A 25,610-nucleotide genomic window follows, 5' to 3' on the forward strand; every position below is an offset into this window, starting at 1 on the left:
AAATTCTTGGATGAAATAATTAAATAAAATTTTAATGATTTTTCTTATAAGAAAATAATTCCATTAATATATTAACAAAATTTTATAGCTAGTCATGAAATTTGTTTATCAATTTATCTATATACATATATATTATACTATATTTTACACAGATACACATATACTCTTGATATGAGTTCAAATAACTTACCCAAAGTCAAACTTAGTAAATGCTAGGACCAAGAAGACTGGCAAAAAGATAGTAAAATGGTAGAAGTCTCAGCAATCTTCTGGTGTGGTAAGTTAGAGAAAATTGTGAAATAAAGTGAAGAGATTGGCAGGATTCACACCATGCAAATACCTACAAATAGCCATGTAGATGTATTTCCAATAAATCAAGTTATATGTCATTATGACAAGTATTATAAAGCAAGAATAAACAATCATCATTATATGAACACATCATAAATTCTGACTTAGAGAATATGGGATGCTCTGGGAAGAGATTTTTGTAATTTATGTAGCCCTTTAATGGGTAGAACAAGAAACAAAGATATTTAGAAATGGTGTAAATCAAGGAATAAAGGTGCAAGAGTACATGGTCTTTTCTTGAAAGGAGAAAAATTAGAAGTGTCTAGACCATGTGAGAAGGGTTGGTCAGAGGTAAGCACAAGAAGGTAGACTGAAACAGGTCTAGAGTCAATGTTATGGATTTTAGAATTTGTTTTGTAGATAATTCAAAGCCAATTTAGATTCCTGGGAGTTGTAAATGAATAGTTGCAGGATTAAAACTATATTAGCAGAGTAGAGACAGGAGGAGTAGAGGAGAAAACAGGGCAACAAGGCCATTTAGGTCACTATTGCAAGAAGTAAGGCAAGAGTGAATGTCTTTGTCCTCATGATTATATCTACTGGGGACTCCAAAAAGTCAAAAATCAGTTAAAACATAATGTGATAGTGTAAGAAACTATGGAAGCACTGTGAGTGTCAAAAGCTAACCCTCAAATTCAGTTTTTAAAAATTATGTTGAACAAGAGTTGAAAGAGTATTTAATTGAGAGAGCCAAGCCTACATATAACACATATTCAAATATTTACTGTGCACATGGAATATCTAAGGGATTAGAATAGTTGTATATATTGTACAAAAGATATTGCAAGTATCAAAAAACAAGAGATGTGAAGGTTTGTAATAAACATGTTATAAAAATACAAGTCAGTAATATTATATTTAGTTCTCACAGAAGCATTTTGCTTTTTTAATATAATTCCTGGGGGGGAAATGTTATATCCCGATTTGTCTTAGACTTTAACATATTTTTTTAAATGGTGTGGCTTTTCTAAAATAAAGGAATTATATATTTTTAGTGTGTATACCTGAAAGAGAGAGAAGAAAAGACCAAGAATAAAGAAACTAGGAAATCTACCCATATCTGTCAAGTAAACCAAGTACAAGGAGTAAGGATGATCTTTTCAAGTAACCTTTAAGCAATTTTCAGATACCTTTAATTGGATCTATACAATTCAATGCTCGTGACCAAAAAATCCAAAAAACAAAAACAAACAAACAAAAACCCCCAAACAAACAAAAAAACCAAATAACAACAATAAAACCCTACACAAATCTTTATATGATATAGACATTCATTTTTCTCAAAACTCTCACAATATCTTCAATTTCTTGGGAGGTAGGTATTGTCTAGTAGAAAGAACGCGATCTTTAGAGACACGCTCAATGGTAGAGTTCTACCATTTAGTAACTGTACAACTTTAGATAATATACAGAACCTCCCTGGGCAGCAGGGTGCAATTATAAATTGGAAGCAGTGAACATCTTTCTTTTAGGATTAGAATTAGGGGAAACTGAAATAATACAGCTAAAAGGCTTAGCATCAACCATGGTGGCCATTAAATAAATGCTACTCTTACCCTTTTCAGTTTAAAGGTGTTTTTTTTTTTTTAAGGTTTTATATTTCCTTTATATAGTGACTCTGATGCATATTTCTTGGGATATAGTAAGTGTTCAATAAATATTTGTAGGAAGGAAGGACACAAACTTAACAGGTTTAGGCTGGGGTCTCTTTTTTTAATGTTTTTTTATAGCAGTGGCATTCTTCCCAAATAAGTTTAGTAGGAATATTTTGTCTTAATGAGCTAAAAATAGCTAGGTGACTAAGACATAATCAAATTGTCATCCATTTATGTATCATTGGAAATACATTATATTATTTATTTAGGAAAACGAGGTCACAGTATTTCAACTGACCCTGCTGGCATCTGGTTTAATTTCTTGATCTTGCTTTGTCCAGACATGCCCTGATTGAGCGTGTAGTCATATAATAACCAATTTCAACAGCTACCAAAATTCAACAAAGTAATCAGAATTCTTCTCACTGACTTATATAAGTAGTGCTATTTTTGCTACTACTGTTGTTGACGGATTCTTGTTTGCAAAAGTGTGTTTTCTCCCTTTCTCATTTCTGTGAAACCAGCCCCAGGACTCAATGTCCTAGGACACAGCATACCTAATATGCCTGTGTTCACAAACTTACTCTATCCTATGCTGCCATCTACTGGGAATATCATGTTGTTCAGTCATGGAAATTAAAGTCTGTATTATATTAAACTTTGTATTACTAGCTGTTTTTTAAACAGTAATATGTTTGTTGGGGATCCATCTGAGAAACACTTTTTTGTGTGTGTTTTTTAAGATAGAGAATGAAAAAAACCAATAATTCTTTTTTTTTTTTTTTAAATAATACTTTGGCCTGTAAGCAACACGCTGATTCATTCAAACTCACCAAAACTCATTACTGTCTTCTCTGTGGCAAGAATTCTACAAAATCCATACCTCTAAGATGAGAGAGTAATAATGGTTCTTTTTAAAATAGGGGTTTATTTCCCAAAAGAAGCAGTATAATTAAAGAATATAAATATAGCAAATTAATTCCAAAAATTACATTAGAAATCTGCACAAGGAGATGTGGTACCCCGAAGTCAGGCTTGCAAAAGCAATGATGGAGGATAACCCTGGTAAATGAACAAGCATGTACAAGCATGTACAAGAAGTTCACCATGACAGGAGAGAGGATTCTAGCCAGAGTCAATATTATGAACAAAGACATTTTTTTTTTTTTTTTTTGGTGGCAGAAAGAGATGTTAGTTTATTATACTTCGTAATTTGCTCTTCGTGTTTTGTATTTTTCAAATAATTCTCAGATGATTACCTTATTTTAATAATTTAAAAAGAAGAAAGAGTGAAACATGCAAAGCACTCTATTCAGCATATAGTGTTCTTCATTTTCTCAACTGTACTGCTATCAGTTCCTACTAAATTTTTTTATATTTCTCAGATTACTATTTCTGTCTAAATAAAGATTTCATATTACTGGAACCCTGATAACTGGATTCTTGCAGTACTAACTCTAATGGGAGTTCTCTGGTGATATGTCTCTATGCCATTGAGTGGTGCTTCTTCAAAAAGAGTAAAAATTGAATTGCTGCTTCTATTTGAATTTGTTCATTGCTCATTAAGTCTATCAAGAATGACTTTAAAAGGCCACAGTGGAAGTGGAGACAAGAAATTGGGGAATAAAATGCATCAAACACCTATTATTCTTATGTATTACAGAGCTTATCCTTACTGTTATCTCAACAAAGCTGAGAGTCAGATGACAGCATCACTATTTTTTATTTGGATACAGGATGTCAACCAAGATCTTCTGGTTCTAAAACTAATGCTTTTTTCCCTAAACCATCAGTCAGATAATTCAAGCTAAAAAAAAAATTGCCTGAAAAATATAGTAAACTAAGTGAAATAACTGTGTTTAAAATCTACATTGCACCCATTCCCCACTCTTCTCTATAATGCATTTCACATCTGAAATCATATATCATGGAAAGGGATATATGGAATGTGCTATTACCAAGAGGATCATGACAGAACTGTAGTGCTGCCAGATACTATGGTAAGCTAGAAACTCCTCCCCAAGAATTCAAATGATTGCTTCCATAATCATGTGTTGTTTTTCTTTTCTCTTCCTCATTGCAGAAATGGCAAACTGAAATATATTTAGCAGCTGATATTTTCTTCTTCTCTCTTTTTTAAAATAACAACAATAGAATGGTTGACTTTATTTTTTTCAAAGATTTTATTTATTTGAGAGAAAGAGTGGATGAGAAAGAGAGAGAAGGAGCAGGTGGAGAGTAAGAGGGAGGAGCAGAGGTGGAGGGAGAAGCAGGCTACCCACTAAACAGAGAGCCTGAGCCCAAGGCAGGTGCTTAACCAAGTCACCCAGCTGCCCCTGGAAGCTAATATATTTTAAACATTTTATTTATTTATTTGACAGAGAGAGATCGCAAGCAGGCAGAGAGGCAGGCAGAGAGAGGAGGAAGCAGGCTCCCCACCGAGCAGAGAACCCGATGTGGGACTCGATCCCAGGACCCTGAGATCATGACCTGAGCCGAAGGCAGCAGCTTAACCCACTGAGCCACCCAGGCACCCCGAAGCTAATATTTTCTTAAGGAAATTTTATGAAAATGATTTGAGGATTTTTTTCATTTTCATATACAAAAGAAATACTTGTTAATTGGCATTTTGTTTAGATTAAGTTTTTCTTTTTGGACAAGTAGTGTTTACTGGGTAACTCAATGATATTTGTTTAATAGCAAAGCAGATGATTGATTTTAATAATTTTGACAATTTTGATTAAAAAGTAGGTGCTAAGTTTCTTTTTTAAAACTTTCTCTGTTTTTTATTCCTTTATCCGTAGTGCTCCTGCCTGCTCAAGATTGTTTCCCCACTGCCACAAACATCAGCATACCCAATCAAATCTCACTACCAAGGATCCTGGGCAGATATCAAGGTAAAAGTTGACTTAATGTTTTGAAGGGGAAAATCTGAGGTTTAAAGCATTATTTAATGTTCATCTAATTATTTATAAAGATAAACTATTGATTCATTAATTACTTATGCACATATGATTTGAAATATTTATATTAAAGGTTAAAATAAATATTTCCATTATTTTTAAATCTTCTTTATAGGTATGGGAACTTACTGAATAATGATTCAAAATGAAATACAAAGTTAAACTTCTTGCCTGGAAATCGTCAGGTAAGGGCAAATATCACAGGTTTGACAGTGATTACTCTTTTTTCATGACATCCAGAAAATAAAAAGCACTTACAAGTAAATTATAGTGAATGGTAACTCATAAAGAGAAATGAAATAATTTAAGCCTATCAGTTAAAAGTGGAAATGGAAACTGAGGGATAGAAGAGCTAACATTCAATTTTAAATGATTGACACTGGTGATATCAGGTATAAGGGAAATCATATTCTAAGACTGGCATAATCTCTAAAGGTATAAATTGATGGTGTGTATTGGAGAGGAGGCATTCAAATTTTCATTGCTCTTTCTTTTTTCCTTTTCAGTGTTCTGCTTCCACCCCCAAAATTTGTGAAATTAGACTGCATAGATAACCTAGTTGAGCTGTATCTAAGGATATCTATGGTGCCCATTTATCCTTATTATAGTCAGGTATTTAACAAATATATACTACATGACAACTATCTTCCAAGGGTTCTTCCATTACAATATTATTTAGCATATATTTTATTTCAAATTGGAGTCGAAACATTGAAACCAAAGCACAATATTTTACTGAATTAAAGAACTAATTTTTATGCAAAACTATATCTGGTACAATGTCTTTAGATAAGTAAGATGTTTTCCAGTCAATACTAAAGTAATTAGCACTTAAACTAGTTTAATAAATATATTTCCTTCAACTGGTTTTTATGTAACACTTAACTATAGAGTTCACTTTGCAAATTACTTCAAAGAATTTAAAGATGTATAAAACATGGTCTTCTCTCATCAAGAACCCAAATTCCAGTTGGGAACATATATAAGTAAAATATAGTAAAGAATAATGTACAGTAGTTTATAATTCCTTCCAAGATGCTCAGTGCATGTAATAAGATACATAGGCATTCAAAAAAACACTGCTAGATCAGTCAGAGGAAAGCTTTGTAGAAGAAATACCACCTGGGTTCACATGAAGAATACACGTCTTGTTATAGATCATTTAGAACATACAGCTAGAGAACTGTAGGAAAGAGTTTGCACAGTCACAACTTCAAGGTTGGTGTACAAACTCAAAATCTTTTATAGATTCCTCTCCAACTGGATGGACCAACTTTCTCTTCAAGCCCTTTGCCTTTCTTATACTATGAGACTAGATTCAGATATCCTCACTGCAACCCTCTCCCAGTGCTACCATCTAGTCAAAACTAGATGCATCTATAAAAATATACATATAACTTCATTGTAGCATGTATGACACTGTACTGTAAAATATATGGGTGTCAGTGTTTTCCACTAAGCTATTCCTTTAACTTCTCACACTAAAAGATTTTTTTTTAACTTGGAAGAACACTGCTGTAAAGGTAATATTTGCAACATATCCCAAAATCTCAGAGCCTAGAGATGAAACAAATTACTTACTCCTCATTTTTCCTCGTCCAGTGTGTCTCTTTCCTCCTTCAAATTTTTTTTTAAAGATTTATTCATTTGAGAGAGAGAGAGAGCATGCATGTGACGGGGAGGAGCAAAGGAAGAGAGAGTCTTAAGCAGATTCCACACTGAGTGTAGAGCCCAACGAAAGACCTGATCTCACAACCCTGAGTGACACCAAGAGTCACATGCTCAAAGAACTGTGCCAACCAAGCACCCCTTTCCTCCTTCAAATACTGAAATATTTCAAATGTGGAAAAATACCTTTGAGGTATATATCACCTCAAATTTTAACAGACATTAACTATTATTGTTACCTTCAAGTTCACCAGTGAATTTAATTTCCAGCTAATTGGACTTATTTTCACCACTTATCCTGGCATATTTCACGGCATACTGAACCACCACATGGGCACCTCAAAGGCTCAGACAATTAAGTGCCTTCAACTCAGGTCATGATCCCAGGGTCTTTGGGGGATCCAGTCCTGCATCAAGGCTCCCTGCTCAGTGGGGAATCTGCTTCTCCCTCTGCTCCTCCCCCCACTTGTGCTTGCACATGCATTCTCTTTCTGAAAAGCTTTAAAATTTTTTTAAAAAAATAAGTAAATAAACCTCCATGAAAATTACCCACCAATATGGCTTCTAGTTACAGAATGGCTGATCAGTTTTTTAACTCCTTTGCCCTTCTTTTGTCCTCCCTGTTGCAGATACCCACTCCCAGAGTCACCGTCAGTACTTCGTCATCATAAATAATTGCAACACCTTAGAAAATTTAGATAACAAACATCTCACTCTGGTCATTACCTAATCTGATCCAAAATATTTAGGTATTTCTCTATCTCAGATATTTATGCTGAGGAATCTACTACCTTCTCTTTATTTACAGGGATCATTCTTTTTAACTAGCTTAAATCCACTGTCTAGTATTATTGTTCTATTTGTAAACATTTAACTCTTGTCCACCAGCCTCCTTTGAATTTAAATTTAGGCAGAAAAAAACTTCAATTCTGATTAAATTCAGTGATCATCTGCTCTTTTGACAGCACCTAAGCAATAGTATATACTTGTTGAAAATAACACAATTATGCATTTTGGACTCACTTTGGATTTATAACCATGCTTCCAAATGGTCGTCAATACACCCACACTTGTCTATGTCCCTAATAAATTCACATTGCCACTGTCAGTGATGACAGTTTCAGAGCTTTCCTACTTTCTCAAATCTCTAAAATTTCTCTCTCTTCTCACTCTGAACTGCAATCTTATTGCATTTCATAAACAAGACACATAATTAGACTTTAAAACTTGAGTAAATTGCTATGAAACTCTAAGGAAGCCTTCAATATGTTACAAGTATTGACTTAATGCATGAATAATAAGAGTAAACAAGACATCATTTTAATCAGTTGTCAGATTTTTTTTGTATAAATGACTCTAATATAGTGGCTCTGTGAATTGCAAAGTAGTAATCTCATTAGGAACCACAAGGTCATTGATAACATCAACATCTATGTATAAGGATACGAATTTAGACTAGAATAGTAATTATAAATTATTTTCTTCTAGCCATTGATAGTTTACAATGAATCTGCAATTGATTCCGGTAAGAAACAGAATACAGTATCAATGTCCTTACATTCAAAAAGTATTCCAAAAGCATGGAGAAAATTTCACAGTACTAAGGAAAAGCATTAATTAAATTGCTGTCAAGTTTCAATTATTCAAACTACACTTAAGTGAATTATAAATGCTTATTTTTTACTTAAAGGTCCAAGCGCATCATAGCAATAAACTATTCTCCTATTCAAAAATTCAGTTTAATTTTTCTTAATCATAATTATTCATAAATTTTTAAGATACATTTTTCTTGAAACCTATATTCTGAAAATACACAGACACCATATTAAGTAGATTCAAATGCTTTCTGCTATCCTCTTATTTTCCATTACCACCTTAATAGCCTTAATTAATCATTTTTGATTGCTAAGGTGGTAGGTTACAAATTGGCCCCACAATTTCAAATGCTGCCTCCACAGCTACTATGTAATAACAAGAGAATATATTTATAGACAGCATCTTGTGAGTGTGTACTAAGTGCCAGACCTAGTTGACAAAAAGCATCCTAATATGTAATCTTCATGAAAACATGAAGGAGAGGGTAATATTACTATTCTAACTTTAACTAGTAAGAAAACAGACTTGGGGGCCAACTTCACATTGTAAAAATTCCACATCCTTAGCTAATGAAAACAATCATGTTCTTCTCTATCCCTGGACATATGTAATTCCAGATATATGCCTTTAATTCTAGGAATATAACACCACTTGCAGCTCACAAAGTCTATAACAATGTGTCAACCCTTTATTTTTTTGAATAGGACTTCATTGCATATAAACTGTTTATATTAATTTTTTGTTTTATGCCCTTTCTGAACCCCTTAATCTTTTTTCAATAACTAATTTCTACTTGTAAAGCAAGACAACTCAGATACCACATTCTCTGGATAACTTGAATGAAAGCTTCCACTCCTAAAACACTACACCACATAGAGTATTACCGGTCTCTTTGTTTTCTTATTATAAACATTAGGAAGACAGTTGCAAATATTAATTGAATGTTTATCCCCAATGCCAATCAAATATTAATCACTCAAATCTTGTTTGCAGAAGAGGAGATTTGGTCCTGGTAACCTTTGAAAAGGTAAATATCACGTTACAGGGATTAATGCCTTAATGGAAATGAGTAACCAGGTATAAACTGTTTTTTGGTTTTTTTTTTCAGAGATTTTTCTAGCACAAGAAAAGAGAAGCATGGGAAAGTAGCACAACATAAATAACTTCAATTGATAGTTATAAAATACTTTTGTTCTAAAATGGGTAGAGTTCTGTATTATCTTTATTTCTTTCATACATGTGTGCATGTATGTTGTGTGTGTGTGTACAATGATAAACTAAAGGAGGAATTTTATTTAAATCACACATGGAATAAACAATAGATAATGTTTGGTTCATATACTGAACACATGGAAGGAAGAGCTTGGATGGGGAAATAAGAGATAAACTGGAGACATATCTTTAATTTCCATATAAACATGGGGAAAGCAAGATTATATAGCGTGTTTGAAGTTAGTTTCCTCATCCGTAAGTAAGAGGTATCATTCTGGGGCACCAGGGTGGTTCAGTTGGTTAAGTGGCTGACTTGATTTCTGTATAGGTTATGATCTCAGGGTGTGGGGATTGCACTCCACTGCAGTCTCCTCATTCAGGGGGGAGGCTGCTTGAGGATTCACTCTCTCCTTCTGCCCCGTCCCAGGTTCATGTTCTCACTCTTTCAAGTAAATAAATAAATCTTAACAACAACAACAACAAAAAAGTATCTTTCTGAGGCAGGAGTTAAGATGCAGGAGGAGTGGGGAAAGGACCTTAACCTTGTCTTGTCCCTCAAACACAGCTAGATAGTTATCAAATCATCCTAAACACCAAGAAATCAATGCAAGTTCTGAGAGAACAAAACCTGCAAATCTACAAGTAGAAAAGTGACCACCTTTTGGAAGGTAGGAGGCACAGAGACTTGTCTTGGAGGAGATATAGCTATCGGTAATAAGGAGGGAGCAGGCAGGGAGGGAGCCCTGCTTATTGAAGCTACTGCAAAGTATTATAAGCAGTGGAGTCTAAAATCAGAACTTTTATGTGTCCACTACTGTGGGGAATGTGACTGGCTTAAAGGTGCTCGGGTGGCAAAACGGGGGTGGAATCCCAGGAGTGACAGTATGATCTGAGGATCCCCCGGGTTGCAAGAAGAATAGGTGGCACCAATGTGCTGCACTGTTCCCACTCATAGGAGCAGGAAAGCTAGCTGAGAACAGCAGGTCTTGGTGCTGGATGACTGCTCTGTTTTGCCATAAACTGTGAACCACTGCATGGCCCTGAGACCAATTTTCTGGGACAGCCAGCAAACAGCAAAAGTATGGTGAGACCCTTCCCCAAGGAAGCAGTGCCAGTTTGTTCTGTGGGAGTCCTTAAAATGTGTAGCTTTGAAACTCAGTCATGCGCCTAAGATGAAAAAGCTCAGACATGGGCAGGGTGAACATAGGATTGTGACAGAAACTGGGAACATAAGAGGGGTGATAAATTGCTCTTCTGTGAGGGTTCACTGAAGGGTGTGGGGGTGTGAACTCTCAGCTTCAGGGCTAGCTGTGCCACCATATTCACCTCACCTATGAGTGCTGAAGACTTCAGGGAGTAAAAAGAGCACCACCTAGTGAAGGCAGGAGCTGTTTACACGAAGCCCTGGACCCCTGTACCCTGGAGGCTCATTTCCACTAGGGCAAGTTCACTTGAGAATCAGGGCAGCAGATCCTTCCCCCAGAAGACCAGCACAAACAACTCACTTGCACCAAGTTTACTGATCATGAAGGGCTTCAAATCTTCAGCTCTAGGAGAAATGGAATCTAGCCTCCTTTCTATTCTTATTATTTGTTTTTTTTTAATTATTTTTTCATTTATCATTTTTTATATTCCTTTTAAAATTTTTATTATTTTTAAAATTTTTATTTTTATATACTATACTATACTATTATATTATATTTTTAGTTTTGGATCTAGATTCTTTTAACAAGCAGATCAAAATACACAAAGGGTCTAGTTTTGTTTTGTTTTCTTTTTTTGGTGTTTTTCCTTTCTTCTTTTCTGGACAAAATGATGAGATGAGAAATTCACTCCAAAAGGAAAAAAAAACAGGAAGTAGAACTCATGGCAGGGATTTAATCAAAACAGATATAAGTAAGATGTCTGAACTAGAATTTAAAACAATGACTATAAGGATATTGGTTGGGCTTGGAAAAAACAGAGAAGACACTAGAGAATCCCTTACTGCAGAGACAAAAAGACCTAAAATCTACTCAGGCCAAAATTAAATAATTAAAAATATTTTAAATTTTAATTAAAAAAGAAAACAACAACAACAACAAAACAATAGGCAAACCCCAATTGGATGCCATAAAAACAAGGAGGGACAAACCAGAGGAGTGAATCAGTAATATAGAAAATAAAATTATAGGAAATAATGAAGTTGAAAAGGAGAGGGAAAGAAAGATAATGGATCATGAAAGTAGACTTAGGGAACTCAGCAACTTATTAAAAGTAGTAACATTCATATCATAGGAGTCCCAGGAGATGAAGAGAGAAGGAAAAGGGGCAGAAGTTATATTCAAATTATAGCTGAAAACTTCCCTCATCTGGGGAAGGACACCACAGACATCAAAATCCAAGAAGTACAGAGAACTCCCATTAAATTCAACAAAAGCCCACTATCGTCAAGGTATATCATAGTCAAATTCACAAAATACAGACAAAGGAAAAATCCTGAAAGCAGCAATGGCAAAAAGTCCTTAACCTACAAGGAAAGACAGGTCAGGCTCACTAACAGATCTGTCCATAGAAACTTGACAGGTCAGAAGAAAATGGCAGAATATAGTCAACATGCTGAATGGGAAAAAATATGAAACCAAGAATTCTTTATCCAGCATGGTTGTCATTCAGAAAAAAAGGGGAAATATAGAATTTCCCAAACAAAAATTAAAGGAGTTCATGACCACTAAACCAGCTCTGCAAGAAATTTTAAGGGGGTCTCTTGAGTGGAGGGGGGGAAAAAACAACAACAAAGACTAGAAAGGACCAGAGAACATCAACAGAAACACCAACTCTGCAGGTAACACAAGGCACTAAATTATATCTTTCAGTAGTCACTCTGAATGTGAATGTACTAAATGTTCCAATCAAAAGACACAGGATATCATAATGAATAGCAAAACAAGATCCATGTATATGCTGCCTGCAAGAGACTTATTTTAGACTTAAAGATACCTGCAGAATGAAAGTGAGGGGATGGAGAACCATCTTTTATGCTAATGGATGTCAAAAGAAAGACAGAGTAGCCATATTTATATCAGATAAATTAGATTTTAAACTGAAGACTGTAACAAGAGATGAGGAAGGGCATTATATCATAATTAAGGGGTCTATCCATGAAGAAAATTTAACAATTGTATTTATGGACCCAACTTGAGAGCACCCAAATATATAAGTCGATTAATAAGCATAAAGACACTCATTGATAATAATGCAATAACAGCAGGAGACTTCAACACTTCACTTACAACTATAAATAGATCATCTAAACAGATCAACAAGGAAACAATGGCCTTGCATGACACACTGGAGCAGATGGACTTAATTTATCGTAAAGCAGTAGAATACCCATTCTTTTTGAGTGCCCATGGAACATTCTCCAGAATAGACCACATAGTGGCTAACAAAGCAGCCCTCACCAAATACGAAAAGATCGAGATCAACCATGCCTGTTTTCAGACCACATTATGAAACTTAAAGCCAACCACAAGACAAAATTTAGAAAGACTTCAAATACATGGAGATTAAAGGACATCCTACTAGAAAATGAATAGATTAACCAGGAATTTAAAGAGGAAATTAAAAAAAAAATACATGGAAGCAAGTGAAAATGACAACACTATAGTCCAAAACCTTTGGCATGCAGCAAAGGCAGTCCTAAGAGGGAAATATATTGCAATACAGGTCTACCTGAAGAAGCAAGAAAAGTCTCAAATACACAACCTAACCTTATACCTAAAGGAACTAGAAAAAGAACAACAAATAAAGCCCATAACCAGCAGAAGAAGGTAAAAAATAAAGATTAGAAAGATAAATGATATAGAAACAAATAGTAGAGCAGATAAAGGAAACTAAGAGCTAGTTCTTTGAAAGAATTAACAAAATTGATAAACTCCTAGCCAGACTTGTCAAAAAAGGAAAAGAACCCAAACAGATAAAATCACAAGTGAAAAAGGAGAGATTACAATCGACACCAGAGAAATACAAACAATTATAAGAGAATACTATGAAAAATTATATGCCAACAAACTGGGAATCTGGAAAAAATGGACAAATTTCTAGAAACCTACAAACTACGAAAACTGAAATAGGAAGAAATAAAAAATTGGAGCAGACACATAACCAGCACAGAAATTCAATCAGTAATCAAAAATCTCCCATCAACCAAAAGTCCAGTGTCCAAGGGCTTACAGGGGAATCCTACCAGACATGTAAAGAAGAGATAATAACTACTTTTCTCAAACTGTTCCAAAAAATAGAAATGAACAGAAATTTTCCAAACTCATTCTATAAAGCCAGTTTTATTTTGTTTTCAAACCCAGATAAAGACCCCACTAAAAAGAGGAATTACACGTCAATATCCTTGATGAACAGGGATATAAAAATTCTCAATAAAATACTAGCCAATCAAGTTCAACATTACAGTAAAGGAATTATTCACTATGATCAAGTGGGACTTATTCCTGAGCTGCAGGTGTGGTTCTACATCTATAAATGAATCAGTGTATCACGTTGATACATTAATCAGTGTTACTGATATATCCAAATTAATGATATAAAGGATGAGAACCATATGATTCTGTCAAAACATGCAAAAAGCATTTGATGAAATACAGCATCAATTCTTTTTTTTAAGATTTTATTTCTTTACTTCACAGAGACTGTTGGGGCCAATTTAATGTTAAAACCTGTTTAACTATTAGGGCCTGCTTAGCCAGAGCAACTCCATATTGCCTAGGTAGCCATATTGTTGTTTACACCCATGGACTTCATTCCGGGAATAAACGCCCCAGTAGCTCCTGGTATGGTTCCTGGTATCGATTCCGGTAATAAATGCCTTAACAATAGAAGCCATGTACCTTGGGTCTGTGGTTATGCCCTATAAAACCAGCCTGTGAGATAGGGAGGGGGTCGCTCTCTTTGGAGGTGGCCCTGACCGGCAGTCTGACTTCTAATGCTTAGCATAGAATAAAGTTCTACATAACTTTCACTTTGTCTCAGTCTCATTCCTTTGATAACAGACCCCAACAGAGACAGACAGAGAGAGCACAAATAGGTAGAGTAGCAGGCAGAGGGAGAGGGAGAAGTAGGCTCCACACTGAGCAGAGGCCAATGTGGGGCTGAATCTCGGGTCCCTGGGATCATGACCAAGCAAAGGCAGACATTTCACCAACTGAGCCATCCAGGCACTCCTGTAGCATCCATTCTTAAAAAATCCCTCAACAATGTAGGGATAGAGGAAACATACCTCAACATCATAAGTCATATATGAAGGACCCATAGCTAATATCATCCTCAATAGGGAAAAGTGAGAGCCTTCCCCCTACAGTCATTAGGAAGACAATGATGTTCACTCTTACCATTACTATTTAACATAGTATTGGAAGTCTTAGCCTCAACAATCAGACAGCAAAAGGAAATATAAGGCATCCAAATTGGGAAGGAAGAAGTCAAATGTTCATTATTTGCAGATGACATGATATTCTATGTAGAAAACCCAAAACACAAAACCAAAAAATTGCTGAAACTAATACTTGAATTCAGCAAAGTTGCAGGATATAAAATCAATGTGCAGAAATCTGTTGCATTTCAATACACCAATTACAAACAGCAGAAAAAAGAAATCAAGGGATTGATCACATTTGCAATTGCAACAAAAACAATAAGATATCTAGCAGTAAACTTAACTAGAAGATCTGTACTCTGAAAACTATAGAACATTTATGAAAGAAATTGAGGAGAACACAAAGAAATGGAAAAGCATTCCATATTCATGGATTAGAAGGAAAAAGTGTTAAAATATCTGTATTACCCAGAGCAATCTACAAATTTAATGCAATCCCTATCAAAATACTAACAGCATTTTTTCACAAAGCTCAAACAAAATAACCCTGAAATTTATATGTAACCATCAAAGAGCCCGAATAACCAATGCAATCCTGAAAAAAAGAAAAACAAAACTGGAAGCATTATGATTCCAGATTTCAAGCTATATTACAAAGCTGTAGTCATCAAGACAGCATGGTATTGACATGAAAACAAAAACACATAGATCAGTGGAACAGAATAGGAGCCCTGAAGTGGAACCACAACTATATGGTCAACTAATCTTTCACAAAGCAGGAAAGAATATCCAATGGAAAAAAAGAGAATCTCCTCAACAAATGCTGCTGGGAAAACTGGACAGCTACAGGCAGAATGAAGTGGATCACTTTTTTACACCAATACAAAAATAAACAAAACGGATGAAAGACCTACATGTGAGGCAGGACACCACCAAACCTAGAGGAGAACACAGGCAGCAACCTATTTGACCTGAGCCCTAGTAACTTCTTACTAGATATGTTTCTGTATGCAAGGGAAACAAGAACAAAAATGAACTACTGGGACTTCATCAAGATAAAAAGCTTTTGCATAGTGAAAGAAACAATCAACAAAACTAAAAGGCAGCCTATGGAATTGAAGAAGATATGTGCAAATGATATATCCAATAAAGGGTTAGTATCAAAAGATCTATAAATATTTATCAAGCTCAATACCCCAAAAAACAAATAATCCAGTTAAGAAATGGGCAGAAGACATAAATAGACAATTTTCAAAAAAAAAAAAAAAAGACATCCAGATGGCTAATAAACACATAAAAAGATGCTAAACATAATTCACCATCAGGAATTACAAGTCAAAACCACAGTGGGATACCACCTCACACCTGTCAGAATGGCTAAAATTAACAGAAGAAACAACAGGTTATGGCAAAGATGTGCAGAAAGGAAAATGCTTTTCCCTGTTGGTGGGAATGCAAACTGGAGCAGCCACTCTGGGAAACAGTATGGGGTTTTCTCAAAAAGTTTAAGACAGAACTACCCTATGACCCATCAATTGTACTACTAGGTATTTACTCAAAGGGTACAAAAATACAGATTCGAAGGGGCAAATACACCCTGATGTTTATAGCAGTGTTGTCAACAATAGCTAAACTATGGAGAGAGCCCAAATATCCATTGACTGGTAAATGTGATATATATACACACACACACAATGGAGTATAACTCAACCATCAAAAGAATGTAATATTGATGTGATATATATATATACACACAATGGTATATATATATATATATATATATATATATATATATATACACACACACACACAATGGTGTGTGTATATATATATATATACACACACACAATGGAGTATAACTCAACCATCAAAAGAATGCAGTTTTGCCATTTGCAACAACATGGATAGAGCTAGAGTGCATTATGCTAAATGAAATAAGTCAGAGAAAAACAAATAACATATGATATAACTCATATGTGGAATTTAAGAAAGAAAGCAGATGAAATATAGCAATTAGGAAAATAAAAGAAAGGAGAGAGGGAAACAAACTATAAGGCACTCTTAAAGATAAAGAACAAACTGAGGGTTGATGGAGGGAGCTGGCTGGAGGATGGGCTAAATGAGTGGTAGGTATTATGGATGGTACTTGCGATGAACACTGGGTGTTGTATGTAAGTGATGAATCACTGAATTTTACTGCTGAAACAGATATTGCTCTATATATTAACTAACTAAAATTTTTAAAAAGGTAGCAATTCTTGTTTAAAAAATGCTAATACCTGTGTCCTACACACAGTTCTTCTCGACTAAGATTGAAGTATGTTAAAAGCTTACTTGCCTTCAGGTGCTTCTCTTCTGCAGCAAGGGCTGAGAAGCACTGCTCTAGGCAGAGGGATTGCTCAAGTGCCAATTACTGGTTTATGGTTAGAGTGAGTATACCTCATCAGAAGGTACAACTGAGGAAAACTCTAAAAGGTGAAGCTTTAAAAAAATAATAACAAAATAAAGCAGAAGCTAATAGGTAAGAATGAGTGTAAAAGAGCCAATAGCAAAATGAGTTATTTGTTCCTTGGGTGGCAACTGTATTTGAATTGAGACCTAAAAAAGTTGGAATTTGGTTAAATAGGAGCATTTGGCATACAGTATAAATAAAACAAAAAAATTAACACATAAAACATGTCTCCTACACATTATTCATGTAACTTTGAATATGACATGTATAATTAAAAATGTCATGTTAATTTTAAATTTAGTATGCTGCCCAATAAATCTAGATAAGCATTGTGTATGCCACAGAAAATTTGTTAAAATGACATTTTCTTTCATGTCGCCATTAAGATTTTATTAAGTGTATTCAGAAGCAATGTTTTTCAAGGTCAACTAATTGTAGGTATTATCTAAGATGCTTATTAACTAATAGATTTCTGGGCCCCCTCTCCCCTAAATAAATATTTCTCAGGAGGAACAACTTGGATACGTATATTTTTAAACTAGTATTTCAAATTTTAGTAAGGACCATAGTAGTCAGGAAGTGCCAGTTAGAAGTACTGCCCAGTTTCTTCATTAATGTACCACAAGATTAATATAACACATGATGTCACCATCAGAGAACAAAAGCTAAGCTTAAATTCAATTCAAGAAAATCAACAATATGGTTTTCTTTGAAGTGCCCAAGTAATACATATACATAAAAACAAGATAGTACATAAGCAGTTATAATGAAAAACAACAATCTTCTACCTCAACCCATGGCACCCCACCACTCTCCTCAATCTTAGTCTCCAGAAGTAACCACAATTTGATTCTGATAATTTGATTCTAAGAGTTAATAAACCACAAGCCATGTTATATTGTGATTATATCAATACCTTCACTTGACTAGATAAATAATATGCAAGAGAGTCATTGCATTTGCTTCATTATTGCTCTCCAAGTAGTGAATTTTTTCATCCAAAGAGGGCCACACTACTTTCCTTCATTAGAAAACAATTCATTCATTTCTGTATTTGTTCACCATGAACTCAAGTCTTTGTAATTACGACTTTTATGTAGGAAAAAAAATAGTGAAAGTTAAAATATGTGTTAAGTATACCAAATTTGCTCTTAAAATGTGTCATTTCATTCCCATTTCAAGAGAAAGTGAGAGTGATTCCCAATGTTAAACACTGGAGTACATTATACATAGAAATTAAGCCACCCCAAATCCCATAAAGTCCTTATTCAGTAAAAAGTTCTTTTCTGCCTGCATCCATATACTGCACTAGCTGCATCCATATACTGCACTAGTTCTTTTCTGCCTGCATCCATATACTGCACTAGCTTACCAGTGAAGCAAACAGCCTTTTTCCTCCTTCAATACCATGTTGCCTTAGATTTGAGCTGAGGGAGCAGTGTTAGTGTAACAGTAGTGAATAGCAGGGAGGTCTGGGCCACCAGACCATGCAGCTAACACTGGGCCTGCTCAATCCTAGATGTACTTCTGTTTTTACCCTGAATTATTGTTGGTATCGCCCTGCTTTTACCTTAGTTGGTTTGATAGAACTCAGTTCATGATGGGCAGCTGTAGCCACATGGGAACTTTGTATTCCCTGGTCAGATAGGTTATTTCTAGCACAGCAGGAGCTGGTTTTTTTAAACGGTGGGCTCTTTCCTGTAGATGGCATGGACTTGCCATTAAACACTCCAGATTTATATTGTCTTTCTCTTACTTGTTTATGGATTTTTACACAAATTTCACATGATGCCTTTTTCACAAGATTCCTGCTAGGTTGCATGGTCCAGGTGGCAGGGCTACTACTCTATAACCTAGATCTGCTACAAAGTCCTTTCTTGCTCTGGCCCCAATCAAATTTATTATCTTTTAATGTAACCTAGTAAGTAGACCAGTGTGTTACTACCAGATATTGTGTCTCCATCTTAGTGGGTGGGAAGTACAAAGTGAAACAACTTCCCTTTATTTTAGAGGGAATGTTCCCACTATTCTAAGCCATGGGAAGTCTAAAAAAAATTACTAAATTTGCAGATCCCTGAACCTTTGTAGGATTTATCTCCATTCTCTGATGTGCATGTGTTTTACCAAGGGCCCTAACTTTCTTTCAACTTTCTCTTGGTCATCTGTGCAATTAATATTATGACACAGATACAACAGAACAATGTGATAACATGTCCATAAACCCTGGGCCATTGGAGTATATTATGACAGAAAGTAAGAATTAACCCAATCTGAGTAAGGATGTGAATTATAAATATAATATTGTTCATTCCATTAATGTAAACCCACTTCTCAAAATAATATATTCACCAAATCAATGTGACCATTTACCTAAGGCTGTGTTGATTTGCTATAAAAGAATTATTATATCCAGCCCAGCTGATGAAAATGAATCTACTTGATTAAATTTTTAATAGATTCCTCTCTACCATAAGAAGCCATCTAAAGAGGAAAGACTTGTGAATTAAAGTGGGGCTTGTGTGGGAATGGCTACTGCCCTTTATATCTTTAAGAGTAGCACCAATTCCTATGTGTTCAACCTACTCATAGGTTGTGATGCCAGTTTTGATTTACTACATTTGCCAGGAGGGGTCAGTTTCAGAGACTAGCATTTTGTCTTTGCAACAGGCCAAGGAACTAAGGGTGTGGTTCTGCAACCCATATACTCTCAGGTATGTCTCTTCAGAATATATATCTGGGAACCATGGGAATATTCACCAGATGGGGCATAAGCTGAGTAGACTAAGATCTGAGCAGAGCTGAATAGAGAGTAGAACTTGGGCTAGAACCCCATTTATTTTATCTGGTTTCCATGAGCCCTAAATCTGAGCCATGGTGATGCTTTAGAATCTAGGAATCAATTTCAACTTGAACCCTCTATCCAAACTTTGTCAAAATGTCTGGAATGATCAGTGTAAAACAGGGAAGCAAAATGGCCTAAGTTTCTCTTGGAGAAAGGGCTGCAAGGAGACTTACTACCATATACACATTCTATAGTATTAATATTTTCTTATGATGAGGACTCTCTTGTCCTTTCAATCAATGGGCTCTGAGTCTTCAAAATATCTCAGCTTTGGGTACACAGCATGGAATCATGACTTCTTATTGAGATGGCTACCCTAAATCTCTAGATCATAAATAAATCTGAATTATTCCAATTGTATAAATTGTTGAATACCCTAATTAACTGCCGATTTATCTTATACATGGAATTATACATCCTCGTAACCATATCTATAACTCCTCATGGGCCAGGAATTCCAGCTTCTACTGTGTGTTGCTCATTATGAAGTTTCTTGTTTCTAACTCTTAAATGCATTAGCTTCCCTCATTTCAGTCCGCCCCCCACCATTGCAATCAGGTTACCCAATTCTGTAACAAAATCTCCTCCTATCATCTCTGGCCTCAGAAAACAACTTCCATTGAGGTTCTCAATGGAATGCTACTCTCACAGTAGATTCCTTATTGATTTAATAAATGTGGTATTCTCTGGGCCCTCCTGTGGAGAATAGCTGGGAGTTGTGTTTCTTGCTTTTATATAATATATCTTCCCTAGGATGTCATTTGATCCCTTCCTGAACCATCTGCTGTGAAAATTCTGCAATTTTTGCTTCATTTAACGTCGTCCTTTATTTTTCCAAGCCTCCAGGAACACGTTAACACTTTCTCCAGTGGTCCGTGCCAGGATATTAACCATCACTGTCATATTGATAAATTCTCATCAATTTTATGTTATAGAATTCTAGATCCATCAACCTTAGCACCCTCTGGATTTAGTGTTATAGACACTTGCAGTTTCCGTTGGTACATACTACTTAGGTGTTGTGTTCTGAATGTTCATGTCCCCCTAAAATTCATTGACATTTTGTTATAGCATCCTGACTGTACTAAGGTACTGTGGTTTCTCTGGTGTATAGTCATTTTCTTTCCTTGGCAGTATCCCCATTTCTCCATTGAGTTATGTTCTGACTTGACTCATTACCAGTCTGATGGCCAGGAGAGGAGGTAAAGATGATCCTAAATTACCTGTAAGTTCAATTGTAAGATGTTGTCTTCAAATTAATAGGGAACATTCATCTTTAAGAGGGAGGAATGGCCCAGAGGTTCAGAGGAGACCTGGTTTCAATTTGATCAAATGTATCATCCCAGATGTCTTGATTCCAAATTTTTCTTTTCTTTTTTTTTCCAATTAAAGTCTTGACCTATAAAGTGGATCTGCCCAGGTTGAGAATTAAATATTTATTGGGGCTCCATTATCCTTATAAATAAATCCTAAGCTTGAGTCTGTCTTTTTCTGACCTCTGGCTATTGAAGATGACAGAGAGAGGCCTCAATTGGTCCCCCTCTTCTTCCAACATACTACCAAGCTCTGGGTGTAACATTCCCTGCCCTCTTTTTTCTTCTCTTGGGATAGGGTGAGAATGCTCTCAATTGATGTTTGCATATGTGTTAATACTGATAATCAATGGAAGCCCCTTTCAGATTGTTTTTATAACTTGTTTCTCTTAAAGACAATTATTTCATTCAAAGTAATAATCAAGAAAAAGACTCCTTGCCAATAGTTACTCAAGTGACAATCTTTTAATATGATTATCTCAACAGAGTAAAGCCTTTCCTTCATTTCTAGCAGTATCTGATAAGATTTCTGTCATTTTTTGACACTTCATCCAAATTAGCTACTGTGGTCAAAGCTTCATATTGAAAACGATTGATGATTTTTTCTAAGAAAGAACCAAAGGAAACATCATTTCCTTACATAATTCATACACTTAAAATATCTATATAAAAATCGCTCTATTGTAACTTGATATAGAAATAATCATGTGTTGTTATTTTAATTATTAAATGATTGCACCTGATTATAACATAGTTTTACAAATATGTAAAAGTGTCTTAGTTTAAATAACAACAGAAAATTGCTAAAGATGAAAGAGAAGATATTTGGGAGTGTATTGGATACTGTGGGAAAATAAGTCATTATAAATTTCCTTAAACTTAGTTCAAGTGAGATTCACAGCTCATATATGCCATCTAGTGGCACTAAAAGAAGCTTAAAAACTCATGATAATATACTCCCCATTTCTCAGTGCTTTTTGTGACTCTTGATACGTCATCCTGTGGGAAGAGTTCTATTAAATTGAAGTTCCATAGTTTTCTTTCCTTAAAGCAACTATGAAGTACTGTTTATGGTTAAAACATAATAAGGCTAAATTATGTCAGATTTTGTCAAATGCTTTTTCAACATCTATTGTTATGATCATATGATGCTCCTTTTTTAGTTTGTTGATGTGATGGATTACATTAAGCGGTTTTTGAATGTTGAACCTACCTTTCATACATGGGATAAATCCTACCTGTTGTGGTGTAGTATTTTTTACACATTGCAAGTCTAATGGCAATAAGTTCCTTCAATTTTTATTTGCCTGAGGAGTCTTCATTTCTCCTTCACTTTTGAAGGGTAATTTTGTAGAGTATAGAATATTAGTTTGATGTGTTTTTCTTTTCTTCCAACACTATAAATATTTTCCTCCCCTCTCTTCTTGCTTGCATGTTTCCTCAGGAGAAATCAGATATAATTTATATCTTTGTTCCCCTATAGGTAGTGTGTTATTGCCCTCTAGCTTCTTTCAGGACCTTTTTTCTTTCATTTCTGTAATTTTCAAATGATATCCTTGGGTGTGGTTTTGTTTGATTTAGTATGTATCCTGCCTAGGGCTCTCTGAGTTTCCTGTATCTGTGGTTTGGTGTCTAACATTAACTTGGGAAAACTCTCAGTTCTTATTGTTTCAAACATTTATTCTCTTTCTCTCTTTCTTTTTGTGTATTCCATTACACATATGTCACACCATTTGCAGTTGTCCCATAGTCATGAGTTATTTTGTTTTGCTTGTTTTTTATTTTTTTTCCTCTTCATTCTGTTCACTTTTTCATTTTGTGGGTTACTATTGATATATCCTCAGCTCAGAGTCTTTCTTCAGCGGTGCCCAGTATACCACCAAAGGCACCTCTCTTTTCTATTACAGTGTTGTTGATCTCTAACATATTTTGGGGAGCAAAATATCTTTCTTAGGATTTCCATCTCTGTGCTTATATTGCCCATTTATTTTTGCTTGCTATCTACTTTATCCATTAGAGCCCTTAGCATATTAATTATAGTTGCTTTAATTTACTGGTCTGATAATCCCAACATCCCTGCCATGTCTGGTTTGATACTTGCTGTTTCTTCAAATTGTGTTTTTGCTTTTTAGCAAGATTTGTAATTTTTTCTTAAAACCTTGATATGGTGTACCTGGTAAAATGAACTGCTGCAAATAGGCTTTTAATAATGTGGTGATAGGGGCGCCTGGGTGGCTCAGGGGGTTAAAACCTCTGCCTTCGGTTCAGGTCATGGTCTCAGGGTCCTGGGATCGAGCCCCGCAGCCGCAGCCATGCTCTCTGCTCAGCAGGGAGCCTGCTTCCTCCTCTCTCTCTCTCTCTCTCTGCCTGACTCTCTGCCTACATGTGATTTCTGTCAAATAAATGAATAAAATCTTTAAAAAACAAAACAATGTGTGGTAATGTGACAGGGAGGGGAAGTGTTCTATAGCTCTGTGATTAGGGCTCATCTTTTGGTAAGCCTACGTCTTTTGTCTATGAACTTAACAAGTACTTCTCAGGTATTTTTGTTTGTTTGTTTTTTCTTCTTCTTCTTCTTCTTTTTTTTTTTTCTGCTGAAAGACAACAGTGAGCTGGAATTGGGTATTTCCTTTCGCACATGTGAAGGCTGGACTGAAGCTGGGTATTTTCTTTTCTGTAGGTCAGTTGGGCTCTGATAATACCAGAGGAGGTTAGGTTCTGGTCTGCTTGTTTCTTCTGAAGGCAGGCCTTGTTAAGAACAGAGTGCTCTGGTGAATTTCTGAATGGTTCCTTCTTTCTTTTGCTGGGATTTTTCTCTAAAAATCAATGTGAGAACCTGGTCAAGCTCCTGCAGGTAAATCTCACAAAAATGTGGGGGTTCCCCTATAACTGGGTTCCCTGGAATAAATAACTCTTGTCTATGCGAAGCCTCCAGCAATTTGTCAATCACTGATGAGAGTTTCCTATCCTGGCAATGGTTGTCATAGCAGTTTCTACTCCCGAATCCACACAAGTAAGCCATGACACCTTATCTTCACCTTTCTGTCTCTTTGATCTTAGGGCAGCAGTTTGTCCTGTGTCCTCACTGCTCATGGATTCAAATAGAGTCTCTATTCAGCTTTTTTCTTGTTAGGACAGATTGGTGATGTCCAAACGGTTTACATGTGGGACTGGACACTGGGAACACATTTAGAAGCTTTTCAGACTTGTTTATACTCTTTATATATAGTCAGTATCCAATGTAGAAAATTTTGTTTAGGGCGCCTGGGTGTCTCAGTGGGTTAAGCCTCTGCCTTCAGCTCAGGTCATGATCTCAGGGTCCTGGGATGAAGCCCCATGTCAGGTTCTCTGCTCCGCAGGGAGCCTGCTTCCCTCTCTCTCTCTGCCTACTTCTCTGCCTACTTTGATCTCGGTCTGTCAAATAAATAAACAAAATCTTTTAAAAAATTTGTTAAAATATACAATTATAATGAATTTTTATTTATTAAATACCCTTGAAAATGTGATATGAATGGTGATATGGTTTTGAAGAAAAATATGTTCTCTGTATTGGTTATAAACAGTACATGTACCAGTCACTGCATTAAATTTTACACTTATATATAAATTACCCCTTGCAGTTAATGCTCTAGTTCTCCTTCCTCTTACCACTTTGGTATATGCTGCCTCAACTTTCAACTGATACCACCTACATGTTTCCTGAGCTATTCTCTGTTACCATACGGTAGGCAGAATTAATCTTCCTCAAGACCAGTCCTCAACCTATGACTGAAGGAAATAAGGTATAAATATCCAGCTCCCTGACGATGATAATTCTGAGGTTCACATTTTATACTACTCCTAGTTCCCTAGCAGGATAAGCTCCATTACTGTGGTAACTTGCATCCTAAAGGGACCTGTACAGGCTGCCTTCCCTTTTCTGTCTCACACCCCAGTATTTCTGGGTATTACCTCTAAATTATACTAACTAACCTTGAATCATTGTCTCACTGTCTTTTTCTGGTGTCCCTTCCATAAAGACATATGCTTGCTCAGATATTATAAAAGATATTCTGTGTTTTAGTTTCATCAAATGAAAAATTTATAATTTATGATTTTCTTAAAATTTAAAAGAAAACCTCTGATATTATATAAAAACCTAGGATATTATATAAAACCTAAGGAGAATAACTTTTAAATCAATATTACATAAACCCTAAGATATTATATAAAACCTAAGGAGAATAATTTAAATTAATGCTGGTGATCTT

General features: G+C 35.4%; 1 pseudogene; it reads right to left on the reverse strand.

The window, feature by feature from the left end:
* LOC132016332 (multiple coagulation factor deficiency protein 2 homolog) overlaps positions 1–14,264 on the reverse strand; it is a 31,928-nt pseudogene extending 17,664 nt beyond the window's left edge.
* Between the last annotated feature and the right edge of the window lie 11,346 nt (positions 14,265–25,610).

Source organism: Mustela nigripes, chromosome 4, assembly GCF_022355385.1.
Source record: "Mustela nigripes isolate SB6536 chromosome 4, MUSNIG.SB6536, whole genome shotgun sequence".
Classification (NCBI taxonomy): domain Eukaryota; kingdom Metazoa; phylum Chordata; class Mammalia; order Carnivora; family Mustelidae; genus Mustela; species Mustela nigripes.